The sequence below is a fragment of the Vombatus ursinus genome, unplaced genomic scaffold (genome assembly GCF_900497805.2).
Source record: "Vombatus ursinus unplaced genomic scaffold, bare-nosed wombat genome assembly UNPS02014861.1, whole genome shotgun sequence".
NCBI classification, from domain to species: Eukaryota; Metazoa; Chordata; class Mammalia; order Diprotodontia; family Vombatidae; genus Vombatus; species Vombatus ursinus.
In genome coordinates, this window is record NW_020954639.1 from 13,858,507 (window position 1) to 13,882,803 (window position 24,297).

The 24,297-nt window shown below is 39.7% G+C and overlaps 1 protein-coding gene across 1 annotated transcript in view; it reads left to right on the forward strand.

Moving 5' to 3' along the window:
• Positions 1–23,481: 23,481 nt before the first annotated feature.
• MKX (mohawk homeobox) overlaps positions 23,482–24,297 on the forward strand; it is a 108,025-nt gene continuing 107,209 nt past the window's right edge. The window contains exon 1 of the mRNA XM_027841619.1: positions 23,482–23,570. The gene's annotated coding sequence lies outside the window, so the exon portion shown is untranslated. The remainder of the gene's footprint in view (positions 23,571–24,297) is intronic.

A 24,297-nucleotide genomic window follows, 5' to 3' on the forward strand; every position in this document is an offset into this window, starting at 1 on the left:
CTGCTCCCTAATGGTCCTATTTCCTCTAAAAGCAACCACTCAATCCTATTAACTAGTTTTAACAAGTTTAACAATAAACTAGTTTTAACAAGAACTTAGAAAGTGAAGTCAGTTTCTACTTTTGAAAATGTCCAGTATTTAAATTTCTCTGAAGATATTAGCATTGCAAAATAATGAGACTGAACCAATGTAGCCGAGTGAATTTGTAATAAAACAACAAAAACTGTTTCCTATTAAGTTACCCAGGTCAGCAATCAATAGTCTGGAGATTCTTGAGGGAATAAATGAATACTCATTGTAGCCAAATGACTACTTTATTTAGATACTGTTTTACTTCCCTGGATTTGTCATTTCAGCAATTAATGTGGAAAGGTTGGCCTATCCAAAGGGTGAACCATGAAATTGTTAAGTTATAAATGATATGATGTAATATGTAAAGTAATTAAAATGAATGCACAGGTTATGCTACTACTAGTGTGTAGAAAATCCAGGCACCCGACAACCTCCATAATCCTATTCAGCGGTCTTCCGTATTTTTCTGCTAGTCTCCCTGGCCTTCTCTTTAATCCTGTTCATCTCCCTAGAAACCAAAATAAAAGACTTGCCTTTTCTCCTTCAACACCCCCAAATTTGTGCTGGCTCTGAACTGAGTAACCAGATACATTTTGTTACATTGTAAAAAATGTTATGAATTGACAAAGGTGCTTTGATATGATCTGGGTACCTGGGGAAATCACAACTTTGTTTTGGAAGTGTGGAATGTTACCAACTTGTTGCCCCATGAATGTTGAGACTATTCTTTCTTTTGATCGTATTACTAACTGAAACAAAGAAAACAAGAAACCTCCTCATCTTACTGATTACCACCTTTCCTGAAGTTTAGCTGGAGCACAGAAGGTATGAATTTGCGAAACTGGCTTAGGGTATAAAAAAAATACTTGTATTTTGAAACATTCATGATTTCATTGGTACCAACACTCCCTTCATCAATGCAGACTACAGCTCTTCTTTCCCTTTTCTTCCTAGGCAATTATTGTCTTGTTTTCCTATGAGTCTTCTGTAGAAGACCTACCCATTATTAGTTTTTTGAGGGTACCACTGTACCCTTGAGGTCTGCTTATGTGGTCTTGCATTCTCACTTCATTAATGACCTGTTCTCTTTCACTGGTCATACCCATCCTCCATCATGTCTTTTATAATACTTTTTGCACAAAAATTTTCACTGGGAACATGTATCTGGGATTGTGGTATTCAGATTCTTAGCATCAATAAACTCAGTTTAAAAAAAATAACATGGACATAAGATGGAGCAAGAGCAAGTAATGGTATCCACACACACACACACACACACACAAATGCCATGGAGGAAACTGAGGCTCAGTGAAGTGATCTAAACTTGATAACACAGCTAGTAAGTATCAGAGACAGAATTCAAACCTGGCTTTTTCTGATTCCAAGCCCAGTGTTCCTTTAAAAGAGATATTTTTACCCATTTGGGGAGCAAGAGGATGATCCAAGGAAGGATTACACTTTTATAGGGAAGATATGACAAGGATAATGGCTAGTGAAGAGAAAGCAGAACTGCTTAAGTCTATCTGTTTCTGTTTTCTCTAACAAGGAAAACTATCTTTAGTCTAGGAAAAAGAAAGCAAAAGTGGTTAACAGGGGCTTGAAATAGAAGATAAATAAGAGCAACTAGCTACTCTCAATGAACTCAAGGTACCAAGCCCAGATGAACTAACTATATCATAGGACATTAAATAAACTTGTGGATGGGATGTCAGCTATCTCTGAAAAAAAACTCCTGTTGTATGAGAGGGGTCCTGCAAACCTGGAGACAAGCCAACATCCCCATTCTGAAAGAAGTGGGAGCAGGGAACATCTTCAAATTATAGGCTAGTGAGTTTGACTTCCATTCCTGGTGAAATTCTAGAATGTATTATTACTGGATGGGTTATGAGCACTTAGATTGGGAAAGTATGATCACGATGAACCAAAAAAGAGCCAGCATTAAGAACAAGTCATGCCGGACTGATCTCCTTTTTCCTTTTTGATGGATTATGAGATTGGCAGATCAGGGAAATGCTATAGACATATTTTATTTGAAATTTTTCAAGGCACTGGGCAAAAATTCTAATGAAATATTTGCAGAGAAGACAAAGAGATGTGGACTGAATGATATTGTAGTATTTCTCCCACCCTTATCCAATGACAAGGCGATCAGTGGGTCCTTCCATAAGCTATGTGCACAGGCTGAGAATTGATGCAGACTGAAGCTTCTTTATTTTGGGCTCAGAAATTCCAGGTCATTCTCACAGAGCCCTGGGTTGGTTGCCAGAGAAATAGGGAAAAAGCAAAGGGGCGAGAGGCAGGAAAAAGAGTCTAGCTCAGAAGTGTGCATAGATACCATGAGTCTCAAGGAGGGAAGAGATATTGTCTAGCTTGAAACAGAATTCTCAGTTGCTAGGAGAATCTGACAGAGTCCCAGATAATTTGCCATACTCATCATCCTGTGGGAAGGAGAAGTTGTTGTATCAGTGTTGTTGTTATTATTTGCATGCCCAGGCATGTGAAGCTGGTCTCTGGCTTCCAGTATTTCCTAAATGAGCTTCAGGGCTGGACAGCTCCTTGCTGGCACCAGTGTTACCATGGGGGGATTGTGTGGGGAGGGAGAGGGACAAGTATCCACCCCTAAACTAAAGCAAATAGGTTGTACAACTGGATAGATTCAAAGCTGACTGAATAAATATTTGATTCATATATCACTACCAACCAGAGTGGTCTCTAATGGAGAGCTACATGGTTCTGTCTTTGGCCCTATTTTGTTCAACATTTTCCCCAATAACTTGGATAAAGACAATAATATGTACTTATCAAACTTATGGATGATAAATTTCAGAGAACTAGACAGTACCTTGGTTAATAGAATCAGTATGGCAAGAGATTACAACAGGATGGAATGATTAACTGAATTGCCTAAGATGAAATTGGTAAATGTAAAGCTGTACATTTTGGGTTCAAAAAATCAACTCCGTAAGAATAAGATTTAATAGTCATGTGAGGCTTTTTTTTTTAGACTGTAAGGTTAAAATTTGACAATAATATAAAATAACAACCAAAATCTTAATTTGCATCGATATTCCTTCTGCACTCTGCCCTGGTAAGATCATCGGTAGAATATTGTGATTAGTTTTGGGTCTAACATTTGATGAGATTTCAGAAAATTAAGAGCCTCCATAGGGAATGACATGAAAAGTTAAGGAATAAAACAAACACAAGGATTAGATAAAGGAATAGGAGATTTAGTCTGGGGAAGACATAAAAGGGACACTGTTTCTGTCTTTACATATTTTGAATGATTGTCATGTGGAATAACAATAATAATGATAACTAGCATTTATATAGAACTTTTAGGGTTCACAAACTTTATCTCATTTGATCCTCACAACAGCTCCGGGAGGTAGATGCTATTATTTTCACCATTTTACAGATGAGTAAAGTGAGGCCAACAAAGGTTAAGCAACTTGCTCACAATCACACAGCTAGCAAGGGTGTGAGGCAGGATTTGAAATCAAGTCCTCCTGACTCCAGGTCTAGCATTCTCTCTACTGCACCACATACTTGTATGTCCCCAGAGGGTAGAGCTAAGAGCAATGGATAAGTGTTACAAACTGCTTTCATCTCAGTGACAGGAAATACTTTCTAATAACGAGAACTATCCCAAAGTGGAATGGGTAGTCTTAATATCATCTTCATATGTTTCTGATGTGCAGGCATTGAAGTTGTGATGGAAGTGCTTACTAAGGGCAGCTGCTGAAAAACACAACTGAAAGAAACATCGAGGTTGTGTCTAGTCTGATAAACTTGTACTGGATGGGACCTAAGACCCTTTCAACTCTAAAATTCCAATATGCTAAGATAAAATAATAATTATAAACCATGAATAAGTGGAAATTTAAAAATTTTCCTCCTTGGATTTTTTTTTCACCCAGAAGGTAAGTTACCCTCTTCCATAATTGGAAGGGCTCAGTTTCAGTATCCCTGCTTAGCTCTTTTAAATCTGGAAGTAACCTTAGCTATCATTGCCAATGAACCCCTCATTTCACAGATAAAGAAACTGAAATCAGAGAAGTAAAATGATTTGTCCAAAGTCACACAGCTCCTTATGTAAAAAGTTAAGGCTAGAACCCATTTCCTGGTTCTGTTTCGTGTTCCTTTTATTCTACCATCTTGCCTCCTCACCTAATGAAATGGCCCAAGGGAATCTAAGACATTGATTCAAGACCAAAAGTGTTGCCTCCTTGGTACTCAGCGCTCCTGAGGCCCCTCCCAGTGTGAAGAGGGTGGAGGGAGGTGGGCATTAGAGAACTCCTTCCAGATCCTCTACACTTCAAGGAGGGCACCCAGGAAATCCACCTCTTCATTTCCCATCTGACTACTCTCCCTGACTTTATGATCTTTTGAAACTCATTTTGCAAGATGAAACTCTCACCTCCTCAGATCATTTCCCACCGTGACTGTAGGCCTTCATCATGATTCCAGTGATAAAGTCCCTCCCCCAGCCCCATCTGTTGTCTTTGTTGTCAGGTGTTCAGTTGTGTCCAACTCTTCATGACCCCATAGATGCCAGGCTCTTTTGTCGTCCACTTATCTCCCGAAGTCTGTCCAAGTTCATGTTAGTTGCTTCCATGACGCTATCTATCCATCTTATCCTCTGCCATCCGCTTTTCTTTTTGCCTTCAATCTTTCCCAACATCAGGGTTTTTCCAATGAGTCCTGTTTTCTCATTGTGTGACCAAAGTATTTAAGCTTCTGCTTTAGTGTTTGACCTTCCAGTGAATAGTCTGAATTAATTTCTTTAAGTGTTGACTGATTTGACCTCCCTGCTGTCCAAGGGACTCTTAGAAATCTTCAGCACCACAATTCAAAAGTGTTGATTCTGTGGTGCTCAGCTTTCCTTATAATCCAACTCTCACAGCTATACATTGCTATTGAAAATACCATAGTTTTGACTATATGGACCTTTGATGGCAAGGTGATGTCTCTTCCTGACTTCAGGCCCAATCCTCTATTCACTGCACCACCTAGCTGCCCCTCCCCCCATCTATGCTTTTCAACTTCTTTTTATATTTTCTTCCCCCATTTGATTGTGAGCTCCTAAAGGGCAGGGACTGTCTTATGACTTACTTTGTATCTCTAGCACTTAGTGTAGAGCCTGGCACATAGTAGGTAGTTTAGTAAAAGTTTGTTGACTCTGCCTCTGACTCAAGACCCAAAAAAGGCTACTTGGCCATCCTATTATTTAGTCACTTAACTAGATTCAGACCATGTCTTGCCACTTTACAGGGAAAATTAATCTTTATCCATGAAGCCCTTCGTTAAAACCTGCCTCTGACATATACTGACTATGTGACCTTAAACAAGTCACTTGTCCACTCCATACTCTAGACAACTCTCTGACTGTAAGTTGCAGAGAAGGTGTTGACCTGAAATAGTGCAGGGAATTTCCTTACTCTATTATAGTTTCTTATACTAGCAAAATTATAGGTCCAATCTCTATCCCCTATAGAATGTTAACAGAATAATAAAAAAATTTAAATATAAATATTCTGCCAACAATAGCACATTGTCATTCTGATCTATATTTTGAGGACAATTTTGGTATTGCTATCAATAACGTCAAAGTGCTAATAATTATTCTAAGAGAGAAGACCTAGTTCAAGAACTGCTTTTGATGTAGTCGTTGTGCCTAGCAAATCACCTCCAAGAGCTCTAGGCAACTCTCTAAGACTAAAAGCGTAAAGATGGTGTGAGTCTGCATTGGTAGAGGGAGTTTTCCTATCTGGGTGTACCCTGTCCAAATGAATTCAAAAGCCCTATTCCTATCCCTGTTTTAAGATTATATTAACAACTACTTCAACCCACTTTGCCATATTTTTATCTTTAAAAAAATAATAATGTTGATCGTCTAATTGTTTTTGAATGGTTGCAGAATGTTCAGCCATATCTAATTTTGGAAGCACATTAATCAAATCACTCAATTCTTGGGAGAGTTTTTTGATGTTGCATTTTTGTTGTTGATGTTGCATTTTGATGTTGCATAACAAATTAAAGTATTCCACAAAAGTAGCAAGGCCAGTATTTATCTCAGCCACTGTCTTCACACCAGGTTGCTATAAACATCTTGAATGCTTGAATTGATTTTAAAGAAACTAGGTCATTTAAAAAAAAAACCCAGAAAGTAAGATGATATTGTTGGGCTGCAAATGTTTCAGACTTGGATTTATTTGACCTAAATATGTAGAATACAGCAATCCCTGGTTTTGATTCCTTTCCCCCTTACAAATCACTGGTGGTTTACTTTGGTCAGTTTATACAGAGAATGAACTTTTAGGTTTCTCTCCCCACTCTTGGGAGCTTTCTTGTTAGCACCCCAGGAAAGGAGGTGGAAGAAATGGTACCTCTTTTCTTTGTCTTTGTAAAAGGGAAAGAGGAAGATCCATTCAACTTGTCTAGGTGAACATTCAAAAATATTGTGATTCTGTCACAAATTTGGATTTAAAAGCCCGTGATTTTATCAAGGTTGTCACAACTCGAGTAAAATTGGATCTTCTCTCTCCATCCTTCCCCCACTCGCTCACATCCTCACAACAAACTCTCTTGCCCTTGTTGAAACAACTACTATCTACACCTGCAAGGTCATCAATGAGAGTTGTGCCCCTTCACAGGGACTATCTGAAAAAGTTCCAAACTTGCAAGTAAATAGCGAGCTCCCTGATTCGGAAATGTCAAGGCCTCAGACTGATGGATTTGCAGAGTACCTTCCAGTTTTAATGAATGCCTTGATCATTTTTCAAGTCTTTTTTTTTTTCTAATCTTGGCACTCAAAATGGGAAGGCCTCTTTTTTGAATATATTGCTATTTTGGTCATGCGTCCTTCAAGCATCTCTGAGGAGATCAGGATTCTGGATGTGAATGTGTACTAATTTCAGGCAAGAATTCCTCAGGGCTACTCTCTTTGATCCCTCCAGGGTTTTGCAATGACCTTGGGACTTTTGGAGGACCTGTGTTTTACTGACAAAATAATCCCTGTGTCGCCCTTTAGATTTGTAGGAAAAAGAGAAGACTGAGCTAGAGAAGGCAAAGACAACAGAGGAGGGTAGCTATCGTGGGAACATCAGTGTCATTATTTGGGATGGAAATTGTGTGGGCAAATCATTCATGAGACACATCAGCATGAATTTTCACTTCTGAAATCTGTTTGGGCTGCAGAGATGTGGCCTGGTGATTTTTCACTTCTTTCCCATCTCTTTCTCTCTAGAGAAGTCACGTCCAGGTCTATAAGTCTAATATTTCCAAGGGGTGGAGGTGGGGGGTAGAAGAGGAGGTTTATGTTTGTTCCTAAACATTTATCTTTCTAAATTTAAGTGTTTACTTTGTCTTGTAGGCTGATAAATGTGATCCAAAAGTGTTAACCATATACACTAACATTGTTCAAATGCAAAGGAGAGAGGTGTTTGGGAGTTCCTGGGATAATATAAAGAGATGTAAAGCACCTGTATTTTGTTAAAACCTGATTACTGGCTAGGGGCTTGGAAAGAGCTAGGAAATAAGGAGTTAATGATTCATTTTTACAATTTACCAGTCAATCAATCAACAAGCATTTAGTAAAGGCAGAGAGAATACTTTTTATCTGGGTTTCTCCAGGTGAATGTGCCAACAACCACAGCTAGCTAACTGGCTAGCCTGGCATTGAGGTGGGCATTCACTATTTTTTTCCACGTGGCTGGTTTGAAATGAAAGCTACTTCTCCAAAGGAGAAGGGAGGGAGTAACTAAAGAGATAAACATGCCCGAGGTGGAGGAGTAACCCAGCCCACATTTTTGTGGGGACAAGTATGAGTGATTGATGTCCCTGACTACCTGCTCACCTGCTCAGCACAACAACCACCTGCTATACATTACACTGAGCCATCAATCTTTTCTCCCTGCACGTGGAGTGACTGTGGCCCTATATAAGTATTGAGAGCTAGATAAGGGGAGAGCAGCAAGAAAGTGTTCAAACTCAAAGGGCAGTAAGCAGGATATGGTGGGCACCCTCAGAGATGTTTCTGAAATAAAGAAGAGAACCAGAAAAGAGAAATTAAGAAGCAAAGGGAAGAAAGGAAAAACAGTAAAGAATGATCGTGATTTTATAATACTTCTCCTTGGCCAAACACCTGTGGGTGTTAAGTATGCCTGAAGAACCCTGGCTATATGGTAACAAGAGATTCTGAGGCAACTGATTTAAAGGGGGTGGGGTGGGGTTAAAGACTAAACTAAACATTTGAGGAAAAATGAGGAGAATGAGGCTGTTCAAGGGGATCTTGTACATTCTTACTCAGTACCTAGGTGGTGAAGTGAATGGTAGAGTTCTAGGCCTGGACTCGGGAAGACCTGAGTTCGAAACCCAACTCAGATGCTTACTAGCTATGTGATCCTGGACAAATCACTTAACCTGCATTTGCTTCAGTTTCCTCAACTCCAAAATGGGGATAATAATAGCACCTATCTTTCAGGGTTGTATCAATAAGATAATATTTTTTAAAAATACTTAGGAGCAGCTAGGTGGTACAGTAGATAGAGCACTGATCCTGTAGTCAGGAGGACCTGAGCTCAAATATGGCCTCAGACACATAACACTTACTAGCTGTGTGGCTCTGGCAAGTGACTTCACAGAAATTGCCTAAAAAAAACAAGCAAACAAAAAAAAAAACACTTAGCACAGTGCCTGGCACATATTTTATGTGATCTAAATGCTTATTTCCTCCTTTTTCCTTTTGTCCCGTTCCCTTCCCTTCCTTCTGCCTGGCCTGAACTATGATAGCCTAGCCACGTAAGCGAGCATTGCTAGGGCAGAGATGCAAATTGAATGAGTCACCTGAAAACCACTGGGGATTCAGAAGTACAGAAGCTGATACCTCCATGTGAAATCAGGACCCAGTGCAGCCTGCTTCCTTAGCTGTACCATTCTCAAGGACACACATGAAGGTTCTTTCAGCTTTCCAAAACATAGGAGACTAGACACTGACCTTTTGCAGAAGTTTTTTTTGTTGAATGGAAAAACTTGGGTAGTGGTTCTTGTCAGCTCCTTACTGGGAGCTACTCAGAAAACTGATCTTCTAGGTCTGGAGACAGCCTGGTCTGGGGAGAATTGGGTTGGTAGATACACTGACATTTATTTATTCTGATCTAATACTCTGATTAAAATTAATACAATATCTTTTGTAAATGACTTAACAGAAACACAGCAAGACAAGGCATAAGAGAGGGCTTTTGATAATAAGGTAGAAGCTCTGAGGTGAATGATACATGTCAAATCTTTGAGCAATGTTAGGAACTGGGACACTGCCCACAAAGGAAGTAGAGACACAGTAAGTCTAGCAGTTAGCTCCCTGAAAACAAAAGCCTGAAAGAGTCACCAAAGAGCTGGGCTGATATTCCAGAGCCATTTTGGGGGTGCGTGCTTAATTAACACCTCATTCTTGCAATTGTAGCAGGTTAAAAGGACACTCAACCCCCAATACCACCACCATGTATAACAAGGTTTAGAGATCATGTGTGGCAGGGTTACATAGGGTCAAGGAACCTCGTTGGTTGTTCATCCCCTAGTGTGCTGCTCTAATCGTTCCTGTGTTTAATCTCATCATCCTGTACTGTAGGATAATCCAGGAGTATATTTGGATATTAATTACTAAAATTTTGACATATCTCTAAATTAACTAAGCTCAGTGCTCCCACCCCAGTGCATCAACTATTATTTACTTAACAAACTAGAGAAAACTCTTTTTCCAATACTAGCTATCATATATCTTTATACATTAAGTCCCTTAACCTCCTAGGATTAAATAAACACTAAAGTCGTTGAATATGGAATTTATTATCAATGAAATGAATAATAAAATAAGTAATTCTTTTCTGTATTTTAGCTGTGAGAAAGAGCACAGACACCTCAAATTCTCTCTGACTATAGACGATTTCTTTTTCCTTCTGAGAACCTATTCTCACACCATTAAGTTCATTCAACAGGGATCCTCTTCATCCTTTTTGTAAGCTAAAGATTCTGATTGTTTTACAAAGAAAGAAGACTTTTCTGTCTTCTTTGTCTCTGTTCTCTTTCAGTTTCTCTGCAATCCTTGCTGGAAAACTTTATTTTTAGCTTCTCTCAAACTCTTGCTCTGAAAAACAGTATCTCTCTACACTCACTCCTCATAAAATAATGTTTCTTCATAAAAATAACAGTTAAGAGTTCCAATAAGAAAGAAATTTCTCTTCATCTTCTCTGTTTTCTCCTCACAGATCAAAGTTAAACTCATACTCTCTACCTCCATAGGGAGAGACATCATATAGAGCGACATTTATAGCTAAAACTTCTAGCTTCTCTTCTAAAGAGATGCTAATGGTTTTTATAGCCTCCATGGGAGAGACTTTTGAATAGGCAAAGGTTGCATTGGATTGGACACTGGTCACAGACTCCATTTCCAACAAGTTTTAAGGTTTACAAAGTACTTCATATACATGATCTTATGTGATGCTTACAAAACCCCTCCGTGGTAGGTATTGTATATGTTGTTATTATTATAATTATTATCCATTTTTACTTGCCCAAGATCGTACTATGTCAGAATATCAGAGCACAGTCCACTTCTTTCCAGGGAAAGAAAAAAAGGAGAAGGAGAGAAGGAAGAAAAGAAAGAAGGAAGGAAGGAGAGAGAAGAAAGAGACAAGGGAGGGGAAGAGGAAAGAGAATAGGAACTATGGATTCCCTGTTCTTTCTGCTAATTTCGTTATCCCATAACGCGCGCGTGCACGCGCACACACACACACACACACACACACACACGATGATGCATGAAGCTCATTTCAAGCACTGGTTACCTGGAGTTTCCTACCTGAGCATAGAGGATGGGAATTCCCCATAGCTCCGTTTAAATACAGACATAGAAAGGCTAAGTGGGTTTAGTGTATGATTTAAGTTTTCAACAGGCACCCCCAACCAATGAATGAAGTGACTGAAATGAACAAAGGTCTTCACATTCACTCTCTCTTTTTTTTTAAATTAGGCAATTGGGGTTAAGTGACTTGCCCAGGGTCACACAGCTAGTAAGTGTCAAGTGTTTGGTCCGAGGCCAAATTTGAACTCAGGTCCTCCTGACTTCAGGGCCGGTGCTCTATCCACTGCACCACCGAGCTGCCTCCTTCACATTCTCAATTGACAACAATATTCCATATGGTTAGAGAGTCTCAGGTTATGGACAGTTTATGAAAGCTATCCCAAGGAACTCACAATGTTTCTTCCAAGTTTTAGAGGGCCTGTTAACACTGAGTCACGTGAAAAAATGATACTCTGGATTTTGGTGTGTGTCATATGATTAACATCTGAAACTATTCATATTATGTACTTCCAAACAAGAAAAACTTTAACAGAAAAGTTATCTCCTGTGTACTAAAGGAATCCATTGGAACTATAACCTGCAACTGTTATTGCCAATACAATCTTTTTAAAAATTTTACTCTATAGGGTTTTTTTAGTGAGATTGTTGGCTATTTTCAAGCTTCATACTGTCCTCTTTCATTCTGGTAGTGGTGGACAGTGGCCCTTTTAATCATTATTCTGAGGGCAGTTCTAATCAGCCGATTGCAGAGCCCATGACTTTCCCATGCCATTTGAGTGCTTTAATATAGACTGATTCATGAACTTTGGAAGCCTATAGTTTGAATCCTCCTTAAGCCTGACCAGGCTCCACCATCTTTGGTTAGGTTTATCTTTTTCATTTTCTTTTCCTCTGGGCTTGGTTTTCTTCATCTGAATAATGCAATAATGAGCCTTTTAAGGCTCTTGCCTTATTTGCCTCTTAAGGTCCTTTCCATCTCTAAACATATGATCCTATAAATCTCTGTATGCTTTGTCCCATAAATTCAATGTGATTTGGCTACCCAGGCAAAAAAAAAGTTAATTTAAGGGATTTTCATGTTTGATGTAGTCTTTTTCACTTTTTAGGCTGCCTTTTGTGGTCAGCTATGCTAATAGATGGAATTGAAGGCACAAATTCGGTTCTATGGATTTTTTTCTGAACTGAGAAATTCTTTGTGTTTATTATTGAACTCTATATTTTATCCTAATCCAATCCAATCCAACAAGCACTTATAAAGCAGTTACTATATGTAAAGCACTGTGCTAAGCTTTCGGACTATGAAGATAAAAACGAAAACGTCCCCCAGACCTTAGGGAATTTACATTCTGTTGGGAGAATACCACATGTTAACAGATGAGTAAGTGCAAAATAATCTGAGGAGTGAAGAGCACTAGTAACTAAGGGGATCAGGAAACACGTCCCATAGCAGACTACATATGACCTGAGCCTTGGGTAATCCTAATGCTTATAAGAGGCAAAGAAGAGAAGACAGAATGCATGGTAGGCATGGCAGAGAGCCTGAGAAAACACGTAGAGATAGTAGTTCAGTTTAGCTAGAACAGGGAGTCTTAACCTTTTGTAAGGCTATGAGCCCCTTTGGCAGTCTGATGGGGAGGAAAAGAAAAAAGAATGGAACAAGCATTTATATAGCACCTTCTGTGTGCCAGGCACTGTGCTAAGTGGTTTGTACAAATATTATCAAATTTGATCCTCACAATGACCCTGTGAGGTAGGTGCTATTACTATCATACTTATTTTACAGCTGAGAAAACAGACAGAGGTTAAGTGATTTTCCCAGGGTCACACAGCTAGTATCTTAGGCAGGATTTGAACTCAGATTTTCCTGACTCCAAGACCATCATTCTATCCACTACACCATTAGCTGGCACATATGGACCTTTTCTAAGAATAATGCTTTTAAATACATAAAAGAAAATACACAGGATTACAAATTATATCCAAATACAGTTATCAAAATATTTTTTCAAAATAAGAATCTTTGGGCAAAAAACTAAGAGTGTATGAAGAGGAGTGATTGCAATAAATCTGGAAGTTTAGGCTAGAGCCAGATGTGAAGAATTTTATATGCCAGGCTGGGGAGTTTTTATTTTATCTGAGAAGCAATGGAAATCCCCTGAAGATTCTAAAGCAGGTTCATGACATAGTCAGGCTTCCGCTTTAGGAAGATTGTTTTGATTGTCATGTGAAGAACGGATTGGATCAGTAAAGACTGGTGGCCCAGCGTCCAATTAGAACACTATTGCATTGTCCCAAATGAGGCAAGATAAGGGTCAAAATGAAAACTTGGAAGAAACATTGTGAGTTCCTTGGGATAGCTTTCATAAACTGTCCATAACCTGAGACTCTCTAACCATATGGAATATTGTTGTCAATTGAGAATGTGAAGGAGGCAGCTCGGTGGTGCAGCGGATAGAGCACCGGCCCTGAAGTCAGGAGGACCTGAGTTCAAATTTGGCCTCGGACCAAACACTTGACACTTACTAGCTGTGTGACCCTGGGCAAGTCACTTAACCCTGGCTGTAGGATACTCTTAGAAAATCATGGACAGATTCACATAAACTGATGCAAAATGAAATGTGCAGAACCAGGACACTGTATACAGTAACAGCAATATTGTATGATGATCTACTATGAATGATTTAGCTATTTTCAGCAATACAATGATCCAAGACAATTCTGTGGGACTTATGAAAAGTGCTGTCCATCTCCAGCGAAAGAACTGGTAGAGCCCTGAATGCAAATCAAAGATACTTTTTCTTTATTTTTCTTGAGGCTTTTTTTCTGTGTTTTCTTTCACAGAATGACTCACATGGAAATGTGTTTTGCACGACTGCACATGTATAACCTATGTCAAATTGTTTGCCTTCTTAATGGGAGGGGAGGGAGGGAGAGAATTTGGAACTCAAAATCTGAAAAAAAGAAGAATGTTAAAATTGTGTTTACATGTAATTGGGGAAAATAAAATATTAAATAAGATTTTAAAAAAGAAAATGGTGTCTGCATTACTGGAGAGGTAAGGCTGGATGTTCCCATTACTTCTTTTATGTGTCCTATACTGCCTCAAGAGCTACAAGCATCAGAAATAGGTGAAAATCTCTCCTTAGAGACCAGCAAAAGCTCTGGGTGATTGCTTAGAACTGCCTCCTTGGACTTAGTTTAAGGGATTCCCCCTGAGTTGTTTTTCAAGCATAAAGAATTATCATTTGTGACAATTTAAAATCATTTTACTTTGTTTTTATCTAGTTTTAAAAACCCATTGGAAAATTTTCAATCCAAATTATTGCCTATGTGTGTATATCTTTGATATGCTCACTTAATGTTTTCTTTCAAAATGGGAAATGATTGACAAATGGATAAATAAACTCTATATTAGTACCCTTAGCACACAATTTATCTGTTGTAATGATCAATTTTCATTCCATGGGAAAGATTATCATCACACTTAAAAAGTCTAGTTCTCAGATCCTGAAATACATCTCTTCCTGTGCTGTGCTATGCTGATTTGACTAATTAAAATAAAACACAGATCTTGCAATCTGAGAGCAGATTGACAGTGGAGAATATTCAGGTATGTCATTTTATCTATTGTGCCAATACCAGATATTACAATCTACTATGTGTTAAATACTGAAACTGATTCCAGGTTCATGGTGCTCTATCCACTTCACTCCTAGCTGCTTTAGAATAGACTATATGTCTTCTTATAGTTTCCTCCACCCCTCCGATTCTATAAAGGACCACTTTGAGAAAGTTATTACAGGAAATAATTTCCAATAAGTGGTTAAAGGTAATGAATAAACAGTTCTCAAAAGAGGAATTTCAAACTATTAATGACCATATGAAAATATTGCTCTAAATCATTAATAATAATAAAAATACAAATTAAAATAATTCTGAGGTTTCATCTCATACCTGGAAAATTGGCAAAGATGACAAAATCAGAAAATAATCAGTACTAGAAAGGCTGTAGGAAGATGGGAAAGCTTGGTGTTGGTGGAGCTGTAGATTAGTCTAATCATTTTGGGGGGAAATTAAATTATGGAAAAAAGTGATTAAAATTTTCGTGCCCGTTGACACAGAGATAACGCTTTATGCCCTTAAGGAAGTCAAAGATATCTCAAAAGATCCCATGTGCACTAAAGTAATCCTAGCAGAACTTTTTATGGTGGCAAAGAACTGGGGAAAGGTAAGTTTTCATTGATTGGAATGGCGCAACAGATTGTGGTACATGAATGCAATGAAATGGTACCATGCTGTAAAAAACAATAAGTATGAATCATTCAGAGTATCATGGGGGGGCTCATACAAACTGATGCAAAGTGAAGTAAGCAGAACCAGAAAAAATACTAACCATAATGACTACAGCAATGTAAAAAGAAAGAATAGTATAATATAACTGGATGTAGTTTATTTACATTGACCAAGCTTGGTTTAAGAAAAGAGGGGGAAAATGCACATTCTTTTATTGTAGAAGTGGGAGAGAGAGGGGTTATGTTTATGGAATGTTATATGTGAGCAATGCATAGGTTGATTTTACTGTATTTTTAAAAATCTTTGTTACAAGGGAAATTATCTAGATAGCGGGGAGTGGAGATAGAGGGAGTATATTCAGAAGTGAATGTGATGTAAAAGCAAAAACCATCAATAAAATGAAAAGGAGAGAAAAAATACAAAATGTCAAGCTGAAAGGCCTTTTAAGCACACTAACTTATACCTTTCTACTGGCTTATCAAAGCTCTAAGACTATCAGAAATGTATGAAGCTCCATCTCCAGTTATGAAGAAGAAATTAGGGAGTTGGGTTGCAAGACCTTTGGATACCCATTGATTCAGAGATTATTGGGGTCTATTTGATATTTATTATTTAAATGCATTCATTAGGACTTCTAAAAATTTCTTGTTAAGTTGACAACCTACCACGTCACATCTGAAAAATCTGAAAGCAAGACAAATGCAAGCATTATTTAATGATTTTCTGAACTGCAGAGTTTCTCATCAGAGAATGGAACTTAGTATTATATCTTTCATTGTATGACTGTACACATGTGTACATCCATATCCTATTATCATTTCCCTGTGTGTTTAGGTTCATTCTTGGAATATTGAATATTAACCAAACTGGGCTGACCTGATAAGAGCTTATCTCCCAGGTCAAATGCTACAGGATTTGCTCAACCAGATTTTTCCTACAACTGAGTCAGAAAGTTGCTGCATATCTCCAGAGCACAAATAAAAATTGTTATTCCCTTTCATCTTTAAAACTTGTCATCTTAAGTATTTATGTGTCTCTTTACCCATGTGCCTCCAAGGGTGATCCCTATGCATGTCCACTCTTCCCACTGATGGTGTATGGATTTGTGGGAAGGTATGCACTAGATTTATGGGAGGAATGTTCCAATGCTATTTTTCTGTGTGATTTCATTAAATTTATACCTTATTTTGAATTAGGTCTTCTGGCTGATTGGTAAAAGTAAATGTATATGTGTATCTGTGTGTGTATGCACTGCGCATGCACACACACATACACACACACTTTTCAAGGTCAGAGGGGGTAGGATTTAGTATAAGTGACCAGTGAGTGAATGCTCTGCCAGAATATATAGTTGGCATGAATAGCAATACCTCTTCTGATCCTCCCCATTTACCTCCCAACCATAGGCTATACCCCTGTAAATGACCCACGTACTTCTGCCCAGAGCCACTGTAAGTCACCCATAGGAAAGGGGGGGGGGAATTCTCCACCCACAAGCCTCACATAAATATTTCACCAGGTATCCAACATAAGTTTATATATAGTCCAACTCTTCTCATCCCCCCCCCCCGCCCAATTTCCAGGTATACATATGCATGCAGTAGAAGAGGGATATGGTGTGCAAATTGACCTTAATGAGTGTTATCAACTTTGCACTTGAATAATGACACCTTAATTGAATGTTAGCTCTGCCACATAACCCAAGCAAGTCACTCCCTCCTACCTTTGGGCCTCAGTTTCCTTATCTGTAAGAAAGAGGCTGTACTAAGTTCCATTCCATTTCTACAATACAATCAAGTTCCTATGATCTATGAACTCCTTAGATATCCTTTTTGAAACCCAGAAGTTCCTTGGGATGTAGCTTGAAAAACATTGATTTAAGAAGCAAAAATGCTGTTTTTAAATCAGGCTCAAATTTCTGGAGTCATGTTTCCTTGTCACAAGCTTTCAGGAAGGAAGCTGGTAATAAGCTTCTAAAACTTTGATCAGGCACTAAATGGTCATTCTATCTATGTTCTTCAGTTTTCCTCATGTATTCCCACAGATGAGTTATAGATTTGCTATATTAGATACAATCATTAAACCAGAATACAGTATAATTTTTTGGATGAAAGTTTTATTTGTTTTTCTGAGTTTTCTCTATAGAGGAGTGTGCACAGGTAGTGATGCTTAGTGGATATTGGAATGAGCTTGGAGTCTAGAATACCTGGGTTCTGCTCTTCTACCTCATACTAACTAAATGAGTGATCCTTAGAAAGAAACCTATGTACCTCAGGCAATTCTCTGGCTCCTTTTCCTAAGTTACAAATGGGTTTGTGTGGGGAGTTATCCCCTCTGTGATGAAATCCCAAATCATTATAATACTCTCGTGTATCTGTTTTACAGATTTCTAGTAGACAAGGACTGAGTCATTTAAATCAGATACTGTGCAGTTCTTGGCTGAGCATCTCGCATGAAATTACTTCCAAAATATTTATTGATGAGGTAGTATAAACAGAATACAAAGTATGGGATAAAGAAGCGTCCTATATAGGGAGTTTGGATTTACTGAACTTTTATGTCAGGAAGAACTGTCATTGAGATTAAGACACCACTACTGATAAGAATAATATTTTACCCCAAGAAATATAAGTATCAATACTACATATGAAAATTCTATCAATATCCAAAAATTCCCTTGAAAGGACAGACATAGACAAAATGTAACGTAAGGGAAAATAAGTAAGTTTTTTTTCCCCCAAAATCAGCCTGACTCCTCAAGTACCTGATATTATATATGTGTGTGTATTATATATATTATACACACACACACACACACACACATATATATCTCCTACCTAACATGAAAGAGAGAAATTTTCCCTTTCCTTTTTTCCTCACCCCCTGATTCTACCTGTAAGCAAATACCTCTGCAGCCATTAACAAATGTCTTCCTAGAGCTCATGAGTCAAGAAGACATCTGAGTAATTACAGGAGTAATGCATTACAATTATTAATTTTTTTAATCTATTAAGTGCCTTGAGTAAGATTCCAGAAATTAGATATTCTTAATTGCCCTCTGTTTCAAAGACCTTCCCTCTACTTTTTTTCTTCCCTCTTCTTTTAAAATTAAAATGCTTAATTTTATAAAGGCTAAATTTTTAACAACTTAGAATAAATTGCTCATAATGATTTGGGGGCTCTAATATGCAATTTAAGCTTAAACTTTCTTTTAGTTTCTATCCTTTACTCCAACATAAAGTAAAACCCAACAATAGAGGTAATGAAAAAGAAACCTAGACCTTCTCCCTGACTTTTCTACTAAATGATCTTTAGGAAATCATGTCACTTTTCTAGCCTTACTTTCTTCATTGGTAAAAGGCAGGGACTAAATCAAACTATAAGGTTCCTTCTAATGCTAACATTCTTTAAATCGTACACTGTTCTGATTTAAGTGTTTCTTATATTATTTTGGAGAGTGGCAGCATGGTAGTAGATAGAGTGGATAAAGAGCTGGTCTAAGAGATGTTAAGACCTGAGTTCAAATCTATCTCACCTCTGACATCTCCTATCTGGGTGACCTTAAGCAAATCACTGAAGCCATTAGTGAACTAGGCAACTTTCTAAGACTTAGGTTATAAAGGGGTTGCTGGTCTTTATCTGCCGTGGTAGAAGGAATTTCCTCGCTACAAATTTCCCAGATAAGGGAGGTCACAGGTCTGGTTCAATAAAACAAATACGTTGTCAGTATCTTCTTGAATAATTTGGTCAGAAGTCAGATTTCAATGGCTCTTCAGTGCTACCGTACTCTGTTGTAGGAAGAAACCCAGGCAGTGAGTGCAAATAGTACCTTTCATTTGCTCTTAAACTGATATTCACTGATTTGCCCTGTAGAAGAGAGCTGGTTCAATAGTTTTAATTAAAGCCATAACCAGGCAATGCACATTTCTAATCAGATATTTTATGTGCTCTGAAAATAGTAACAGAATAGCCTTTGTTTTTATTGGAAGTTTTTGGAGTGGGAATTGAAAAAGAAAAGTGAGGGTGAGGATGAAATTTACAAGAGACTGGTGGGTAGTTCACATACAGCTCAACTCTTGAAGGCTTGTTAGATGTTTCCCAGCCAGTGGCTTCTAAAGCTCAACTCATGCTGTTTGGCTGGTCTTTTCACTTCTCAACCTTCTGTGTTTTCCCAGCCTTTCTTTCAAAATGCAGATTTCTAATGGTCTGATTAGCCAGCTGGAATGGGAGCCTGCTGTCTATCCATCTGTCCATCCATCTAGTCACTCCTTTACCCCACGTGGGGAGGAGATGGGGGGGGATGGGGGGAAAAGAGCAGTCAAATCAGTCTTTCAAATGTGTCATCCCTGTTTTCGGATTACTTACTGACTCCTGGGATGGGGCCTAAAAGATAAAAATTGCTTTCTGAAAGCACGAGTGGAAACAGTGACCGCATACAGCAAAATTCTCAAGTTAAATGTCAGATGTCTAAAACAAAACCTCTCCCTTCCCCAACAGAAGGTGAAAAAAAAAAGTGTTTGGGTTTTACAGCTCTGTCTTAAGTCCCATGAAGTACAGCATGAGACCCAAAGTTATATTAATTTGATATCTCTGCCTCTTAAAATAAATCTCACTACCACAATAATAATGCTACTACCTTATGTTTTCAGGAACTTGTTCTCATCCTCACAATCACCCTGTGAGGTTGGCATACAGGTATTATTATCTCCCCATTTTACAGATGAGGAAGCTAAAACTTGGAGCAATTAAATTATTTGTCCATGCTACATCAGAATTATACTACTCATGTTAACTGCCCCCACCAAACACTTCATATTTTTTAATTTATTAATGTTTTCCCTTTAAAACTAAAATTCAGGTACTATCCATTTGAAACACTGAGTTTGATGTAGTCTGGGAAATTGCTGAATAGAATTTACATTCGTATGAAGTAAAGTATGATACATGAATTAATACAAGAAGTTAAGCTATAGGATAGGAAGCAGAAAATTTAAACTTATTGGATTTGTTCATCTGAAGACTGCAAAAGAAAAATATTTTAGTCTAGAAAAAAAGAAGTATATGTTGATTTTTATTACAGACACTGACATTCTGAGGGATTTTTTTCATTTAAAAATGTGCCATTGAACTTACTAGCTGTGTGACCCTGGGCAAGTCACTTAACTCCAATTGCCTAAAAATAAAAAAAAAATAAATTTAAAAAATGTACCATTGAAAAATAAACTAATTTATATAATACATTACATATATTTGGACCTTACAACAACACTGTGAGGTAATGTTATTATTTCTCCCATTTTACTGTTGGGGAAGCTGAGGCTCTGAGAAATTAAATGGCATGTCCAAAGTCATGCAGTGACTGAGTATTTAAATTAGGATTTGAAACAAGTCTTCAAAACTTGGAAGTCAGCACTCTATCCCCTAAGTCAAGCTGTCTCTTCTACCAAGCCATTCTTCAGGTCAATAATCATAAATCAACATTTCATTGCGTTAACTTGAGAATTGCTAAGGTATGAGCTATTCCTATACTAAAAACAGATGGAGATTTTGAAGAAAGAGTAAACCCTAGAGCTTACATCAAGTCTTGAAAAAAATAAATCTTACATGAAAAGATCCCCTAATGTGTAAATTCTGTAAATACACTGACAATACTATAACCATATTAACTCTAGTTCTTATTTTAGTTAAAAAGGCAAAATATGTTTCCCTCAATTTAACAGTACAATGAATGTGTCAATAAGATGAGAATAATTGTACACTAAACATCTGTCTACAATATTACTGATGTTTCTACCAACTAAAAATATGCCATCAGCATGCTAGCCTATTTTCATCACATGCAGCAGTGAACATTTTCAATCATCTTATAAAACAAGGACTGAAATTATTAAAAAAAAAAAAACAGAGAGACTATGAAATTTAAGGTTTCTCCAGCAACCACATGTGTAGTCTGTTTTTGTTGAAACATCTGGCAAACCTGTCCAGTGAAAGTTAGGAGCTCAGACAGCAAGGTGTATGTAACTGTACAATTTAGGGTGTGTGATGGCATGTTGGGCTTGTAATCAGAGGTCTTCCTAGGTCTTAGTAAAACCTCCTTTTTATCCAGTTATACACGGAGCCAACATAGCTTCACCAAAGACCTGCTGGAGCTTGCGAGTAAATGATTCCACATGGGATTTCTCTAACTGGGTTATGAATACAACTGGGGAAAAGGGGAAATTGAGAATATGATCAGGATGATGGTTAACATTTGGCTGGCGTGACATATTTTCTAATTTGGGGAGCAAGTCTTTAATTTTTGCCTTTCTGCTTAGATTACATTTGAGGCCCCCTGATTACATCTGTCCAAGATCGTGTGGAAAGAAAGTATTTTAAATTCCAGGGGTCTTCTGAGACTAATAGTCTCAGAAATAACATTTTTAAAGATGAGCTTTTCAAAAATCTCTAGGCGGCCTTGTCTTGGACTTGCCTAAATTTGGAGGGGAGAAGGATTAAAAATCCCCCGGGTTTCTGGTAACTCGGGTTTTTTATTCAAGAAGCAATAAAAGGTGCCTTTGCCGTGAAATTGGCGGCCCAGCTAGAGGAAGCCGAGAGAGTAAACACAGGAGACTTGGTGAGCCAGGCTGGAGGCTGATAAGGAATTTTTGAGCCCCCTTGGTTGGCCAGCTTGGGCGCTTAAACCTCAGGAGCTGGGGTGTGGGACAGGTTCTAAGTATTAAATTAGTTTATTAGGTGAATTGACTACAATTTTTTTTTCCAGGTCATTTTGCCCAAACAGTCACTCGTTTATTTCTGTTTTTCATCTGTGCTGCTAGCGAGCTGTTGGGAGCTCCAGAGTTTCCCCTATTTTGCTGCACTTGTCCCCTCCCAACCCCGTCTCAACTCGCCCAACCCTGCCCCCATCCATAATCCTGGTCTCCTAAAACTAATTTCGTACTCAGAATGTGTTCCCAGCGAGCAGCGTAGGCAGCATGGCTTGCTGCAGAACCTGCAGTGAGGAAGACCTAGATTCATATCCTTCTTCTGACGCTTCCTAGCTGTGTGAACACCTCTCTGAACCTCAGTGTCCTCATCTGTAAAACAGGCATCATTATTACCATTGCAGCGTCTACCTCACTGGGTTATTGTGGGGGTCAAATGCGGTTTTCTATGCGCAACGCTTAATGAACTCTGAAACCTTATATATAGATGTCATTATTTTAAAAAAACTAAACCTCAATCTTGCCCAGTGTCCCCGGTCTGACTGATGCTTGAATGACACCCACATCTCCACAGACTTTCCCTTTCTTCCCTCTCCCTAAGGCATTTCCCGACAGTCTCTTATTCACTCCAACACAAGTGCTCACACACCCCACTTTTCGTAGCTCTTTTAGTGCAGGCAGCCTGGGAATGACATTGACTGCCCGTCTGATGCCGGAGTAAGAGCATCTCTGCGGGATAACGTAACCCAGAGCAGCGTAATCACTGGTGCTAAAGAGTACCAGTGTCCCTGGGGAGATAGGCACGGCCCGATTCTCTGGAGGTTCTTGAGTGACAAAACGCACAAGGAAATGCGGGCTGTGCCCTTAGTTGGTCTAAGAGAACTAATTCTCTGGTGACAGTGTCTTCTTCTCCCTCATCCCAACTCACCTCTGTCCTTTTCCCTTTTTTCCTACTATTGCACATTAGATACTTAAACAAAACCCGTCTCTCAACCCGAAGAAATCCCTGAAAGGAAACATCACTAGACGCCTTTGGCTAAAATTTGTCCTAGAGGTCGAGGCCCTGGCGGAGTTGGGTCTTCGGGGGGCAATTCGTGAGCTCCCCATCTCTTTAGAAGGCCTGTACCCAGGGCCCACGAGTGATTTGAATTCTTCCAGAAGAAGATGAGCATTAACTTCGCTTGATTTCGGGGTAGGGAGAGGGGTGGCGATTCTTCCTCTGGGTTAAGGAGCCTGCGCTAGGGTCCCCTAGGGGCTTCGGGGACGCCCAGGCGAGAGCCCCTCTCTCAACCAGAAAGAGCGCTGGCCGGGGAGGGGACAGACAATATCCGAGGGAGTTAACAATCGCCTCCACTGTGTGGCCGAGCGTCCTCCCCTCAGCACCGCCCGGGAAGGTGGATTCCGCAATGGCAGGATGTTCATGAGCTGAGCTCCGCAGCTGAGAAACATGAGAAGGTCTTTCTATCCATGTTCCGGGGCCGCGCACAGCCCGCTTGGTAAATAAAGCGCGGAGGCGGACGCGGTTCGTGTGGTTAGCGCCCGGGATCTATGCATAGAAAACATGTGGTGGGGATGGGAACGGGCATAGCAATCAAGCTGGATTATTACCCGCGGAAGAGAGCCACTGGATCCCGCGGCAACAGGTACTTCCTGAGGTTGGGGTGAAGGTGGGGGAGTAGCGGTTCTCCCCCAAAGCGGGCTCGGCTGCTGTGGCCGACTTTGGCTGGAGAGCCGGCTGGGGAGCAGCCTGTGCGTGACGCCAGGCTGAGAAGGAGAGCGGAGGGCACCCCGCGCCCCAGCCCGGCTTTCCCTCCTCCCTCGCGCCTCGGAGAGGACCGGGCTGCAAGCGCTAGCCTGGAGGGCCGGCCGGCGCTGGGGCAGCCGCGGGCCGACGCCGCTGTCCGCTCCGGCCCCCCCACCCCCGCATGCGGGGCAGAACAGCCGCGCCTGACGGGGTCTGTCCAACGCGCCCGTTCGAGCCGTGGCCAAGCCCGCCAGTCTGTGGCTTGAAAGCGGAGGAAGTGTCGGGGAGAGCTAGAGAGGTCCGTGGGTCGGGGAAGTCGAGATTACCATTTGACAGCAGCTCCATCTTCGGTGGGTGATTCTTACGGGAGCGAACAGCCGCAGGCTCTGGGACCCAAATCCAGGGTTCAGGTGAACGAGTAAGAGTGCCAGGAGCGATTGGGAATAAACTACCTGGAAATCCGGCAGGGGGCATGGCGTGGAGCGCAGCCATTCACTCCCGGGAGACCCCGAGTGGGCATTTAAACTGGGAGCTGGCGGTCTTTCTTTTGGTTAGCTCACGGTCACCGAGGCAGTTATTTACGCTTCCCTTCGCCTCGGGACCTCAAGAGTTACCCTTCCCCCCCA